Source organism: Chenopodium quinoa, unplaced genomic scaffold (genome assembly GCF_001683475.1).
Source record: "Chenopodium quinoa cultivar QQ74 unplaced genomic scaffold, ASM168347v1, whole genome shotgun sequence".
Lineage (NCBI taxonomy): Eukaryota > Viridiplantae > Streptophyta > Magnoliopsida > Caryophyllales > Amaranthaceae > Chenopodium > Chenopodium quinoa.
Genome location: NW_018742963.1, coordinates 1,824,089 through 1,837,403, shown reverse-complemented (window position 1 = coordinate 1,837,403; position 13,315 = coordinate 1,824,089). Strand labels below are relative to the sequence as shown.

Here is a 13,315-nt window from a genome sequence, read left to right as displayed (position 1 = left end):
TACTATTAAAACACTTTAAGGTTTTGAGTCTATATGCAAGTTAAAACACTTGTTGTAACATTAGATATAAGTTGTATACTTTTATTAAATAGAATAACTAGTATTTTGGGCCGGACGATGTCCCTGGTCAACTAATATAAACAACTATATATATGAGAAGAGGAACACCCTTTTAATTAGTTATTATCATGAGAATTTATTATAGTTCTTTAAAATATTAATTAACCAATGAAGATGTGGATTGACAATTTATATCTCACATTTCATCTCAAAGGTCATATGTTCAAGACCTTGTCTAATTTACTTATTAAATGAAATGAATAAATAGTTTTATGTGAACTTTTAAATCACTAATAAAAGTTGGTTGAGATGGTAAGTGTATATTTATGTGTTAGAGGTTACAGGTTAGAATATATGTCAAAGCATAATTTGCTATGATAAATAGTGATAAATAACTAATTTCACAATTTATTTTATACAATATAGAGCTAGCTCTAGCAAGTGGCAATTCAATTTTGCTACTAGTCTTCTATATTTTTGTTGAATAATTGGGAATAAAGAGTCAAATTGTTAAGGTAATTCAATACCGACCTTATTAAATAATTTATATGGGAAATGTCTACATGTCTGTTTTATTTTTTCTTTGAATGACTGTATTTTTATTTTTATTAATTAAATCATTTGATTTACAAATTATGTACATTTCTTTTTCATATTTTTTTCTTTGAATGAATGTGATGCTTGGGTGACGTGTCATAACGATTAAGGTTAATTCAGTGATGATGTGGCATAAAGAGATGTTGGGTAAGTGATGTGGCATCATGAAGTGTTTGTTAAGTGACGTGGCATATTTAAAAGGATCTACTGTCACATGGATGTTTTTATAAACACCTTTTAATAGATTAGTATATATTATTTTGAAAGTAGTTTGTATGGTTAAATTTATAAACTTCAATACTTAATTAATATTTCTAGGTATGAGTTTTTTGAGAAAAATAGGAAGGGGGAAACTTTATTAAAACAGAAACCAATTACATCAAATCAATCTCCGCCAAGGCCAAAACTTAATAGATTAGTATAGATTATTTTGAAAATAATTTCTGGGTATGAGTTTATTACTCATATTATTTTTTTTCAATCTTTTTACAAAACTATTCAATTGTCCCAGTTGGTATAAATATATCACAATTTTCTTCAAGACTCCCCCGTACGGCCCTACGCACGTTATGAATTGGAAAGCTGCCATATTTATTGTGGTCAATTATTTCATCCAACATTTTATTTTCTCTTTTGAAATTAAATACCCACCAGGTTTATTATCAATATTTAGATAATGTGTATTAACTCAAAAATACTAGTATTAATTTCTTCAATTCGTCATGGTGTCTGTTTTAATACTATTATTTTTGCTAATTAATGCCTCAAATTCGTTTCCAATTCTAAACTACACGAGATCAAATTGTTACAACTCGTCATTATACCTTCTTAAAAGCTCGTATGACACCAATCTCAAAAATCTGCTATCTGATTTGGTCTCCCAAATCTCTACTACCAATGTTACTTTCATTACAAAAAAGCAAGGCTTACAAAATCAAGATACTACTTATGGCCTTGCCTTGTGTCGAGGTGACATTGATCGTGATGGTTGTAACGATTGTGTTAAGATGGCTAGCGAGGAGGTAACAAATGAGTGTCCGAGGGCAACTCAAGCCATAATTTGGAAGGAGCGTTGCATGCTTCGTTATTCTAACACGTCGTTTTTTTAATCTCCTTGAAGAGGAACCCAACGAAGCGCTATACAATGTTAACAATGTCACGGACCATGTCGAAGATTGGACTTTGTCATTGTTCAGGGATATGTTGAGTAATGTAGCGTCTGACGCAGCTTTTGAGTCCAGTAACAAGTATGCCACTAAGGAAGAATATTTTTCACCCTTAGCAAAATATATATACTCTTTGGCTCAATGTAATCCCAACTTGACGATGGTTGATTGTACCAAGTGCTTCAATGTAGCCATTAATCTTGTTCCTAATGCTTTGGCGCGAGGAGGAATAATATTAACGCCTAGTTGTACTCTAAGGTATGAAGCGTATCAGTTTTACAACTTAACAGGTTTGGAGCTATCACCAGCACAGAGCATAGCGCCTTCTCCTACTGCTAGAACAAAACCAGCAGGTATATGTATTTGAGTTTTGTTACAATATTTCTCTCCTAAACCCTCCCAAACTCCCTCGCAATCAGGCCAACCACCCAAACACTAATGAAAACCATTTAACCTAGCCTCCTAAAAATCATCTAGCCACCTCCAAAATCACCCACTCACCACTTTAGGATTTTTGGTCGTCCGAAATTCAAAATTCAAACAATAAAGGTTAAGAGCGTTAACTGTATCACTATTATATTACTACTAAAACTATGTCGTGTTGATTAGTTGAATTGTTTTAATTAGATGGGAATGTTGTTACCATGTTGATTAGTTGAATTGTTTTAATTAGATGGGAATGTTGTTACCATGTTGATTAGTTGAATTGTTTTAATTAGATGGGAATGTTGTTACTGAGTATTATACAGTTGTGATACACGCAGATGCATACAACTATAGCTTGTAACCTCTAAGGGTTAATAGGGTTAAATGTACTTTCTACAATGGCATAATTAAGTTAGATGTTTATGACAAATGGACTAATCTTTCACATTATACGTACTTAACCTACATTCGGTTTATAGTTATGTTTATTTCATGATAACTCTTTTAACTTTAATTTTGTTCTTTAGATACCTAATTTTTATGGTTGTACATATACATATTTTTCTTTAATCTAAATTTGAAAACTACCCAAGATAACATATCATTACAAATTTATTCGGATTTATACTATGTAAATTGAGTTTGTATAATAGGGGTGGTTGAGAGAAGCTAATTAAGTCCGATGGTAAAGGGGTATAGTTCTATGTGAGTGTTAGTTGGGTCTAAACAATTAAATATATGTCAAAATTAGTGGCAATTTATCTTGGAAAAGTCAAAAGTATAAGAAATGTATAGCTAATTTATATACTTGACTACTGGTTGAAAAGTCAGAAAATAAAAAAAAAAAGGTTGAATAATATAAGTGCTCATTTGCTTCATGTATACTACATTAATATCTTATGGGAATTTTCATATCATTGAATGTTACATGCCTTTTGAAGTGTTGGAGTTGTTCATTCCAAGACCCACATGGAAGAAATAAGGAAGAAATGACTTTCTTATAAGTGGATTCACACTTTATTAGTATGATGATGTTTTTTGGAAAAATGTTTAAAAATAAATCTGTACAAGCTAGGCATAAAGCAGACAATATCATACTACTATGGAGTGGAGTATGCTTGCGTGCGGCCCAAAAGTTCATTTAAAAAAAAAATATTGCATTCCATAATTTCCACTCCTATGTTTGAAGAATTTGGGAGAAAACTAAAAAAAGGATGGAAGTTATCTTATAAAATTTTAAGTTAAAGATACCTACACTTTCAAAGACGTTTACATAATTAAAATATTATACTTGTTCAGGAAAGAAGAAGGCAACTGCAAAGAAAATAGCTGTGGCGACCATTGTGCCGTTAGCGGTTTTAGCGTTGTTAATAACAGGCATTTGTGTCTTTCGAAAGAAAGCAAAGAAGTACCCTTCTCCGGACGCTAAAAATGGTACTAATCCAATTAATTCATAGTCTGAATTTCTATTGAACTTTGACTAATACAATGAAGTTGGCAAATGTCTCACATGTTGCTATATATAGTGCTTGATGATTTGGTAACTGCGGAGTCTTTGATGTTCGATTTGAGAACACTTGAAGCTGCCACTAACAACTTTTCTGATGACCACAAGCTTGGTCAAGGCGGATTTGGCAGTGTTTATAAGGTATCACATATTCACATTACTAGTTTGAACTAAGGAACTCCATCAGGTTCTTTTTAAATGGATAATACAAAGTATATGTAGGTAGGGTGGTATTTTTTAAGGTAGATATGGTGGCCCTCTTTTTACAGGAGGGGAGGTGAGGATCGAACCCCTGTCACTCTGGGGAGATTGTTAGGAATATGTTAAGAATATTTTGTGGATTAATTTTAGGAGGAATATATTCAAGGAGATAATTGAGAATATTTATCCCTTGATTATAGGATTGTTAGGATATTTTTGTTTAGAGAATTATTCTAGATTGATCCTAACAAGTTGTATTAATATCTTCTTAATTCAATCAAACGAGGGCAAGAATCAAAAAAAGCCTTTCTCTGATTTTCTCTGATTTATCAGAGATGGATGGTACTAACCATCCCTCTACTCCTTGATCCTCGAATGATATTTTTTTAAGTGGAGACTAAAGAAACAATAAATTGAGTGGGGAAAGGAGAAGAGAAATACTTATTTCGTTCTTTAAATAGTGCAACAACTACTATTTAACAAAATTTCACATATTTTTCAACAATATATACTATTAAAGAAAATTCAAAATCTCCAACAAAATTATAGTGTGAACATGATGTTCTATAATGAGTATAGCGTAATAATATTTGTGAAATTTACTTGATTTTATTTATTTTTCATGACCTTCTAATTGAATGCCTTTGATTCATAGGGAACTCTGGAAAATGGACAAGAGATAGCAGTTAAAAGGCTATCAAAGATATCTAGCCAAGGAGCAGAAGAATTCAAGAATGAGGTTGTATTAATTGCAAATCTTCAGCATAGAAATTTGGTTAAGTTATTGGGATTCTGCTTAGCAGGAGAAGAGAAGTTACTCGTGTTTGAATATGTTCCCAACAAAAGCTTCAACTACTTTTTATTCGGTATGTTCAATATCAATCTCATATGAATAACTCAATGTACTCTCTATATCCTTGTTCATTGTTAAATTTTTGTGTACGTGATGATCATTAATTCATTAGCATAACTGTGAGACTTGTTATTGTGACAATGCAATTTATAATGTTACATGAACACGTACTCTATGTAAATATAAAACTTGATCAACCTTGCTAATTTCAAGTATGTAACGGTATATTCTGCATTACCTTGTAGATGCACAAAAGCAGGGAGAATTAAATTGGTGTACGCGCTATGAAATTATACGAGGCATTTCTAGGGGACTACTTTACCTTCATGAAGACTCTCAGCCAAGAATCATCCATCGTGACCTTAAATCTGGAAACATCTTACTTGATGCAAATATGAACCCAAAGATTGCTGATTTTGGTTTGGCAAGAATCTTCAAGGTTGAACAAACTGTGGATGACACAAGCAGAATTGTTGGTACATAGTAAGTTTTTTTTTTAGTTTTATATTTACTTTTCCTTTTTGAAAAAATAAATTCATCTCGCATAATATAATTTAATATCTCATTTTATAATAATATTTAGTTTTTGTACGTAAGTATGTTAGTATGAAAATTGTTTATTGCAATACTAGATAACAGTACGTCACATTTTTAAGGGAAAAAAAAGAAGAAAGAAGGCTTAATTCACTTTATTTTAAGATTTTTTTAAAGAAGCAGAATAAGTATTATTTTGTTCTAAAGAAATTAAAATTACAGTTTTTTAAAAAATTATAAGTGTAGTAATTGTTTACATTGCTTTGTAGCGGTTACATGGCTCCAGAGTATGCGATGCATGGACAATTTTCCGTAAAAACCGATGTTTATAGTTTTGGCGTGTTAGTTTTGGAGATTGTTAGTGGTAAGAAGGTTAGTGCAAGATTCCATCCATCAACCGGAGACCTCTTAACCTATGTGAGTACAAGCAATTCATTTGTGCTATTTCAATTCATATTTGATTCGATTTCAAACTAAAAAGAGACCAGAAATCAAATTCATTCTCCATATAAAAATGCTTTTCTTAGGCTTGGAGAAGCTTAATAGAGGACAAACCCTTGGAATTCATGGACCCAACATTGAAAGATTCATACTCGATGGAAGAAGTAATAAAATCGATCCACTTAGGCTTATTGTGTACACAAGAGAACACACAAGCGAGACCAACCATGTCAACAGTTGTCCACATGCTCAATAACGGCTCTTCTATCAACACAATGCCTATACCTCAATGCCCTCGATCCTTTTTGCAAAGTAGTAATGAATCATCTCTTGTGTCAAGGTTAAGTCGACATTCAACGACAACGAGCAGTGCTAATGTGTCAACACCATTTACTGAAAATCAAAACACAATAAGTGAGTTGCATCCGAGGTAACACTAGTGCATTATTGAAGAAATTTTTTTAAAATTTTGCTTCGCGAGCTAGCTAGTTATGCGTTGTACTTCTTATACAATGCAAGATTTAAATAACTTCCTTTAATATATACGGGGAAAATTTGAAAAATATCACCAACAATTATACCCATTTTTTACAAAATCCACCAACAATTCATTTTTTTTATTTTTTTTTTAATTTACCACCAACAATTGTTCAAAACCTTAAAAATTATCACCTGCTTTCCCACCTCCTCTATAGTGACGTCATGGTGGGTTCCACTCTTCATTTCCCTCATTTTCCCCTTCTCTTCTCTCGATTCTCACCTTTGTTCTTCCCTCTTATTCCCTCTCTCTACTTAATTTAGGAAAAAATTGCGATTAGTGAGGAAATTAGGGTTTAAATTCACCATTCTTACTCATGCTAAACAACAATGCAACACCAATTCCATGATTATGTTATTAAAAAGGTGATAATAGAGGTGAGAATGGAGAAAAGAGAAAGGGAAAAGTAGGAAAATTGAAGAGTGGGACCCACTATAACGTCATTGGGCAAGCAGGTGGTAATTTTTAAGGTTTTGAAGAATAGTTGGTGGTAAATTAAAAAAAAAGGAAAAAATTGTTGGTGGTTTTTTAAAAAATGGGTATAATTGTTGGTGGTATTTTTCAAATTTTCCTATATACGGAGTAGTTAATAATTTAGCCATTAGTATTTTGAAATTATATTTTGTAATGTATAATTTTCTTATATATGTAATTGTAGTTATATTAAGTCAATATATATTCATATCTTTTAAGTATCAAAAACTTTTGTATATATCCGATGTACAGTAATATTACTATACATCGAGGTAACTTTTGTTGAATTTAGGGTATCTTTCATCCATAAAGCTTAAATAATTTTTATTTATATCAGGATAACTTATATATGCTAGGTAACTTTAATTAATTATAGGGTAATTTTTTATCATTTAAAGGTAACTTTGAAGCGGATGTACAATATTTTATTGTATATCTAATTTTTTTTAAATGTTTGTCTTTAAGTATTTTTCAGTTTAACAAATTTGCAAACAAGCGTAGGCATAGATAACGGCCTTATTTCATTGTCGTTAAAACTTTATAGGAATTTTCCTTAAGAATTCATCAAGGCTTTTGATTTTATAATAACATTATTGCGAATCCCATATTCTATGTAAATAGAATAAAAAAAAGGGGGGTGATAAACTGATTATTAATTGATGAGAATCAAAACTTCATACAATCATACCCCTTCTAGTCTTACTGTATTACATGCATGTGTTTGTTGTTAGGCTTTTGAAGAAAACCCACTCCCGTGATTAGTTGTTAATGTACAGCTTAGTGTATAGCTCCCTTGTATTCCTTTTCTCTCTGTTTCTCTTGTTGAATGTACAGCTTAGTGTATAGCTCCCTTGTATTCCTTTTCTGCCCTCAACTGTTTTTTATTCTTTTGTATAGCCTAGGTGTAAGCTCGCTAGTGGCTCGCTTCCCGTATATATTGTACACTACTAGGTTTGCTAATCCCCAAGAGGATTGAGCACCGCTTTCATAGAAAATACAGAGAAAAATATTCTCCAAACATACGCTCGAGAGTAAGGCAAACACTCAATCACGTCATACTTCTAACCTGAAATTCGAGTAAATAGCTTGAGTTTTCACATGGTATCAGAGGTTCCAGGTTAATCTTCTTGAAAGTTTAAAACTTTAATCAAATTTCTTGCGATTCCCTTGTTCTCTTTCATCTAAAATGCCAGAAAAAGAAGTTTTTGATGCTCAAATGAACTATTAGGACCCTTTGTTCTTATCACATTCTAATAATCATGTTGCTTCTCTATCACTAATGTTGATTGATGGGAGCAATTTCATGATATGGAGCAGAAACGTGAAGTTAGCTCTAGGAGCTACGAACAAGAAGAAATTCATTGAGGGAAAGATTCCCAAACCAGCTGTAGATCACAAAGACTACAATAAATGGGAAAGGAATGATTACATGGTGAGATGCTGGATTTTCAGATCCATGACAGACCAAATTGCTTGAGGTTTAAGCCTTGTGCAGACTTCCAAACAACTGTAGGATGAACTTGTTGAAAGATACTCAGAGAGAAACATACCTCTCTTGTATCAGCTCAAGAATGATCTAGGAAAGCTTGAGCAAAGAGAAATGTCTGTAGGAGACTATTACTGTAAGTTGAAGAAGTTCTGGGATGAGATATACAATATCAAAGCGATACCAGAATGTACCTGTGGTATAGTGGCTAAATTTACATGTAGTATGGACAAGAAGATGCTAGGAATGGTTGAGACTAATATGGTGATTCAGTTTCAAATGGGACTGAATAAAGGATACCAGAATGTTAGAGAGAACATGACATTCTTAGCATGGATCCATTACCTAGTGTCAACAAGGCATTCCATCTAGTGCAACAAACAGAGAAGCAGAAGAGAGTAACTGCTGAGATGAAAGAGTTAGCAGAATCTTCAGCTTTTCAAGCTCAAAAAGAAACTAAAGGTTTTAAGCCCGGAAAGAGGAACGAGAATGGATTTCAAAGAAGGGAAGGAAAAATCAGATGCTACTTGTGATTATTACAAGAAGAAAAGGCATGACAGGTCTAGGTGTTTTGAGATATATGGATATCCAGATTGGTAAAAAGGCAAGAGATCTGCAGCAAATGAGGGTAAGTTTGAAGATGAGATGGACTCACCTTTAGATGAGGAAAAGTATGAGGTTGGAAATGGCTCAAGTAGCTGACTAGACCCATAGATGGTTTCTGTAGTGGTGAAGGAGGTCATAAAGGCTTTTAAGGAGAACCAAGGAGCAAGAAGCATTCAAGGAAGAGGAAATATTATGAGCAATTTTGTAGGTATAATTTCCTTTTCAAATGTTGCTAGATTTCATGAAAATTTTGACTGCAACTCCTAGATCCAATACAAGATAACAACTGATTTCCGACGGAATTTTTCCGTCGGAATCAGCGCCAAATTCCGTCGAAAAGGGTCCGCCGGAAAACCCTTCGTCGGAAAATTGGGGTTTTCCGAGGGAAATTCCGTCGGAAAGGGGCTTTCCGACGGAATTTTCGACGGAATTATTTCCGTCGAAGGAAGATTTGAATTTCAACTTCAGTCCGTCGCAAATTTCCGACGGATTTTTCCTCGGAATAATTCGTCGAAAAAGTTAACCTCCGACGGAAAATTCCGTCGGAACAGGAATTGTCCGACTTGGAAAATTCCGTCGGAATCTCCCTCTTCCGACAGAATATTCCGTCGGAAATGTTATTAAAAAAAATTAATAAAAAAAGCTGCCCCACCCACCACCAGCCCTAGCATTAACCAACACACCCACCACCACCGTATAACCACCCACCACCATCCACCCTGTTCAAACCTCCCCCTCCCCCACCCACCCAACCAGCCAGCCCCTGACCAGACCCACCCCACCACCCAACCACCCCCTGACCAGACCCCCCCACCAACCCAACCACCCCCTGACCAGACCCACCCCACCCACCCAACCACCTCCTGACCCACCACTAACCCACCCCACTAACCCACCCAACATACCACCCTCACCCACCCCCACCACCAAAAAAAACGAAAAAAACCCACCCCCACCCCCAACCGTAACAACCCACCACCCAAACCACAACCCCCACACCCCTGCTCACCACCCCACCACCACCCCCTAACCCACCACCACGTCCAACCCCTTTTCCCACACCACCCACCACCACCATTCGACCAATATTGAAAAAAAAAATAGAAATTGGGCGAATTCGAAACAAAACCAACCAAAAAGAACGAAAAATATTGAAATAAAAACAGATCTATACAAATTGAAACAAAATACAAATTAGAATACAAATCAGAACAAAAAAATCGTATTCTATACAAATTAATTAAAAAAAAGAAAAAAAAACGGTTCTTGGTGTTGTTCGAAAATGAGGGGATTTGGCTTGTTCGGTGTTGCTCGAAAATGAGGGGATATGGCCCAGCGTTGCTCGGTGGTTGGTAGTTGTTGTTGGTGATGGCGTTGCTCGGTGTTTGCGTTGCTCGAAAAAACGGATCTTGGTAGCTGTTGTTGTTGGTTGTTGTTGTTGGTGATGAAAGAGGGGAAAGAAGAGGAGAGAAGAAAGAGGCAGATAGAGTTGAGAGGAAAGAAGGAGAAGAAAGCAGGGAAAGATAGACTCTGGGGGCTTTAGACCATATGGCTGGAAATAAGAAGTTGTTTAGTAACCTAAGAAGTTAACAAGACCTATAAAGGTTGTTCTAGCAGATGGAACAATCAAAAGGGTGGTTCAAATAGGAACAGTGAAATTGGGAACAAAAATTGTTTCGTATGATGTCATGTATCATCCTGAATTCAAGAACAACTTGTTATTAGATCTTTTGCAAGATAATAAAGTCGAGTAACATCAAGATCATTTTTTATGAAAATGGGTGTGTGTTTCAGGACCCTATTAGTAGAGAAAGCTAGGCTTTTGGGAGAGTACCAAATGATCTAAACAAGTTTTGTTTGAAGAGAGAGCTGAAGTAAGAAAGAGCAGCCAACAAGACTATCTTAACAACAAGCTTGGTAAATAATTCTAAAGTTTAGAGTTGTAATAATACAGTTTCTCTAGATGTTATGCATGCTAAACTTCGATATGGATCTTTGTCTAAGATGGAACACTTGGATTTTTGTAATTGCAAATCTGTTAAAAGTTTTTGTTGTGATACATGTTTAGTCTCTAAACATCATAAGCTCCCTTTGCCTGTTGGTGCTAGTATAACTTCTGGAATTATTGATCTGTTGCATATTAATTTGTGGGGGCCTTTAGAACCCCAAACATAGATGGTTCAACATAGATGATTTCAATAGAGCCACTTGGGTTCATTTGCTGAAAAGTAAAGAAGTTGTAAGAGATGTGATAGAAAACTTTCTTGCTTATACTGAGAATCATTTTGGTTGAAGAGTGAAAACCATTATATTAGACAATAGAACCGAGATAGTTCAGTCTGAGTGCAACAAGATGTTTGCAAATAAGGGAATAGCACACCAAACAAGTATAACTGGTGTTCTTTAGTAAAACGGAAGAGTAGAGAGGAAACACAAGTACCTTGTTGAGACAGCAAGAGCATTGAGAATTCATGTAGGTCTCCCTAAAAGATTCAAGGGGGAATGTATCCTTGCAACTACACACCTCATCAACCTATTGCCAAGTGCAGTAATAGGGTAGAAGACACCCTTTGAGAGGTTAATGAAGAAGAAACCAAATTATAGACACCTAAGAACTATAAGGTGTCTTTGCTATGCTAGAGAAGCAAGGAAAAATACTGACAAATTTGCTGAGAAGGGAATCAAGTGCATTCTCATATGATATCCTGTGGGGCAGAAAGGATACAAGCTCTATGATCCTGAAAAAAAGAAAGACCTTTACTAGTGTTCATGTAAAGTTCAAGGAGGAGATTTTTCCTTTCCTACACTTTAAAAGGCAAGAAAATCAGTACAAAGGGATGTACAATAGCATTCCTTTGGTTAATCAAGATATTCAAGTTGATCTTGAAGATAATCACAATGAGGATGATGAAAATCCAGAAGAAAATACTACTGAAAGTGTAGAAACAGAAGAGCAGACAGCAAATGAGAATACTCTGGAGGATCTTGTGCAGGAAAAAGAACAATTAACACCTACAGCTAGGAAGTCCACCAGAGATAAAAGGATACCTATTAAATTCAAGAATTTTGAGGTGGATATTCCACTAAGCAATTCAGTTGATCATAATGATCACTCTCCTTCATGCAGTGCTCATAAGCTTACTGAGAAAGAGTTCTATGATAATGGTTACAAAGTGTCCCTCAACAATGTAATGAGACTCACTAAACCAAGTAGTTACACACAAGCTTCAAAGAGTAAAGAATGGACAACAACAATGGAAGAAGAAGTAGCAGAACTAGAGTGTAATGACACTTGGGAATTTATAGACTTGCCACCTGATAAAAGGGCCTTAGACTCAAAATGGGTGTATAAGGTGAATTTGACAGGATTGGGAAGGTAGTAAGGTTAAAGGCAAGACTTGTGGCTTGGGGAGATAGATAGTTGGAAGAAAAATACTACAAACATACCTTCACTCCAGTTGCAAAGTTTGCCACTATGAGAATCCTCATTGGTCTTGCCACTCTTCAGAATTAGAAGTTACATCAACTTGACATCAATAATGCCTTTCTATATGGCTTTATTGATGAAGATATTTATTTGAAACTACCTCAGGGATATCCCAATGGGAAGGTTTGCAAGCTGAAGAAAAGTCTTTATGGGCTTAAACAAGCCTCGAGACAATGGAATAAGGAACTTCCAATGTTCCTAAACGAAAGAAATGTATGTCAGTCAATAAGTGATTACAGTATATTTTCAAGGAAGCAATAAGGCAAGCAAACCATTGTTATGGTATATGTAGATGATCTGCTCATCACATGAGATGATGAGGAATACATTGATACTTTAAAGGCAGCTAGATCATCAATTCACCATAAAAGATTTGGGTGAAATGAGACATTTCCTAGGTGTGGAAGTATCTAGCACCTTTAAAGGTCCTCTCTTGAATCAGAGAAAGTTTGTTTTGGATGTGTTGGATTACACAAGCTTGAGCGATTGCAAGCTTGATACGGCTCCCTTTCCAAAGCACAATAAAATCTCTACTCAGGAAGGGGAAATCACGTCTGATCCTGAGAAGTGCAGAAGCTTGATAAGAAAGCTACTTTATCTCAATTTGAGCAAGCCCGATATTTCTTTCTCTGTGTAGCAATTAAGTCAATTTATGAGCTGCCCTCGAGAACCCCATTGGCAAGCAGCCCTACATATAGTGAAGTACCTGAAAGGTACTTCAGATTAGGGTTTATTTAATCCCAACAATTCTGTTATGAGAATTGTTGCCTATAGTGATGCTGACAATGGATCTTGTGTCTTATCTGGAAGATCACTAACGGGGTATCGTGTCTTCCTGGAAAGAGGCTTAGTTTCATGCATGGAAGACTAAGAAACAGGCAACTGTGTCCAAGTCTTCATGTGAATCGGAATATAGAAGCATGTCTCAAACCACAAGTG

At 35.0% G+C, this 13,315-nt stretch overlaps 1 pseudogene; it reads left to right on the top strand.

Annotated features, from left to right (window-relative positions):
• Positions 1–974: 974 nt before the first annotated feature.
• LOC110728851 lies at positions 975–7,158 on the top strand (annotated as a pseudogene).
• The last annotated feature ends 6,157 nt before the right edge of the window (positions 7,159–13,315 follow it).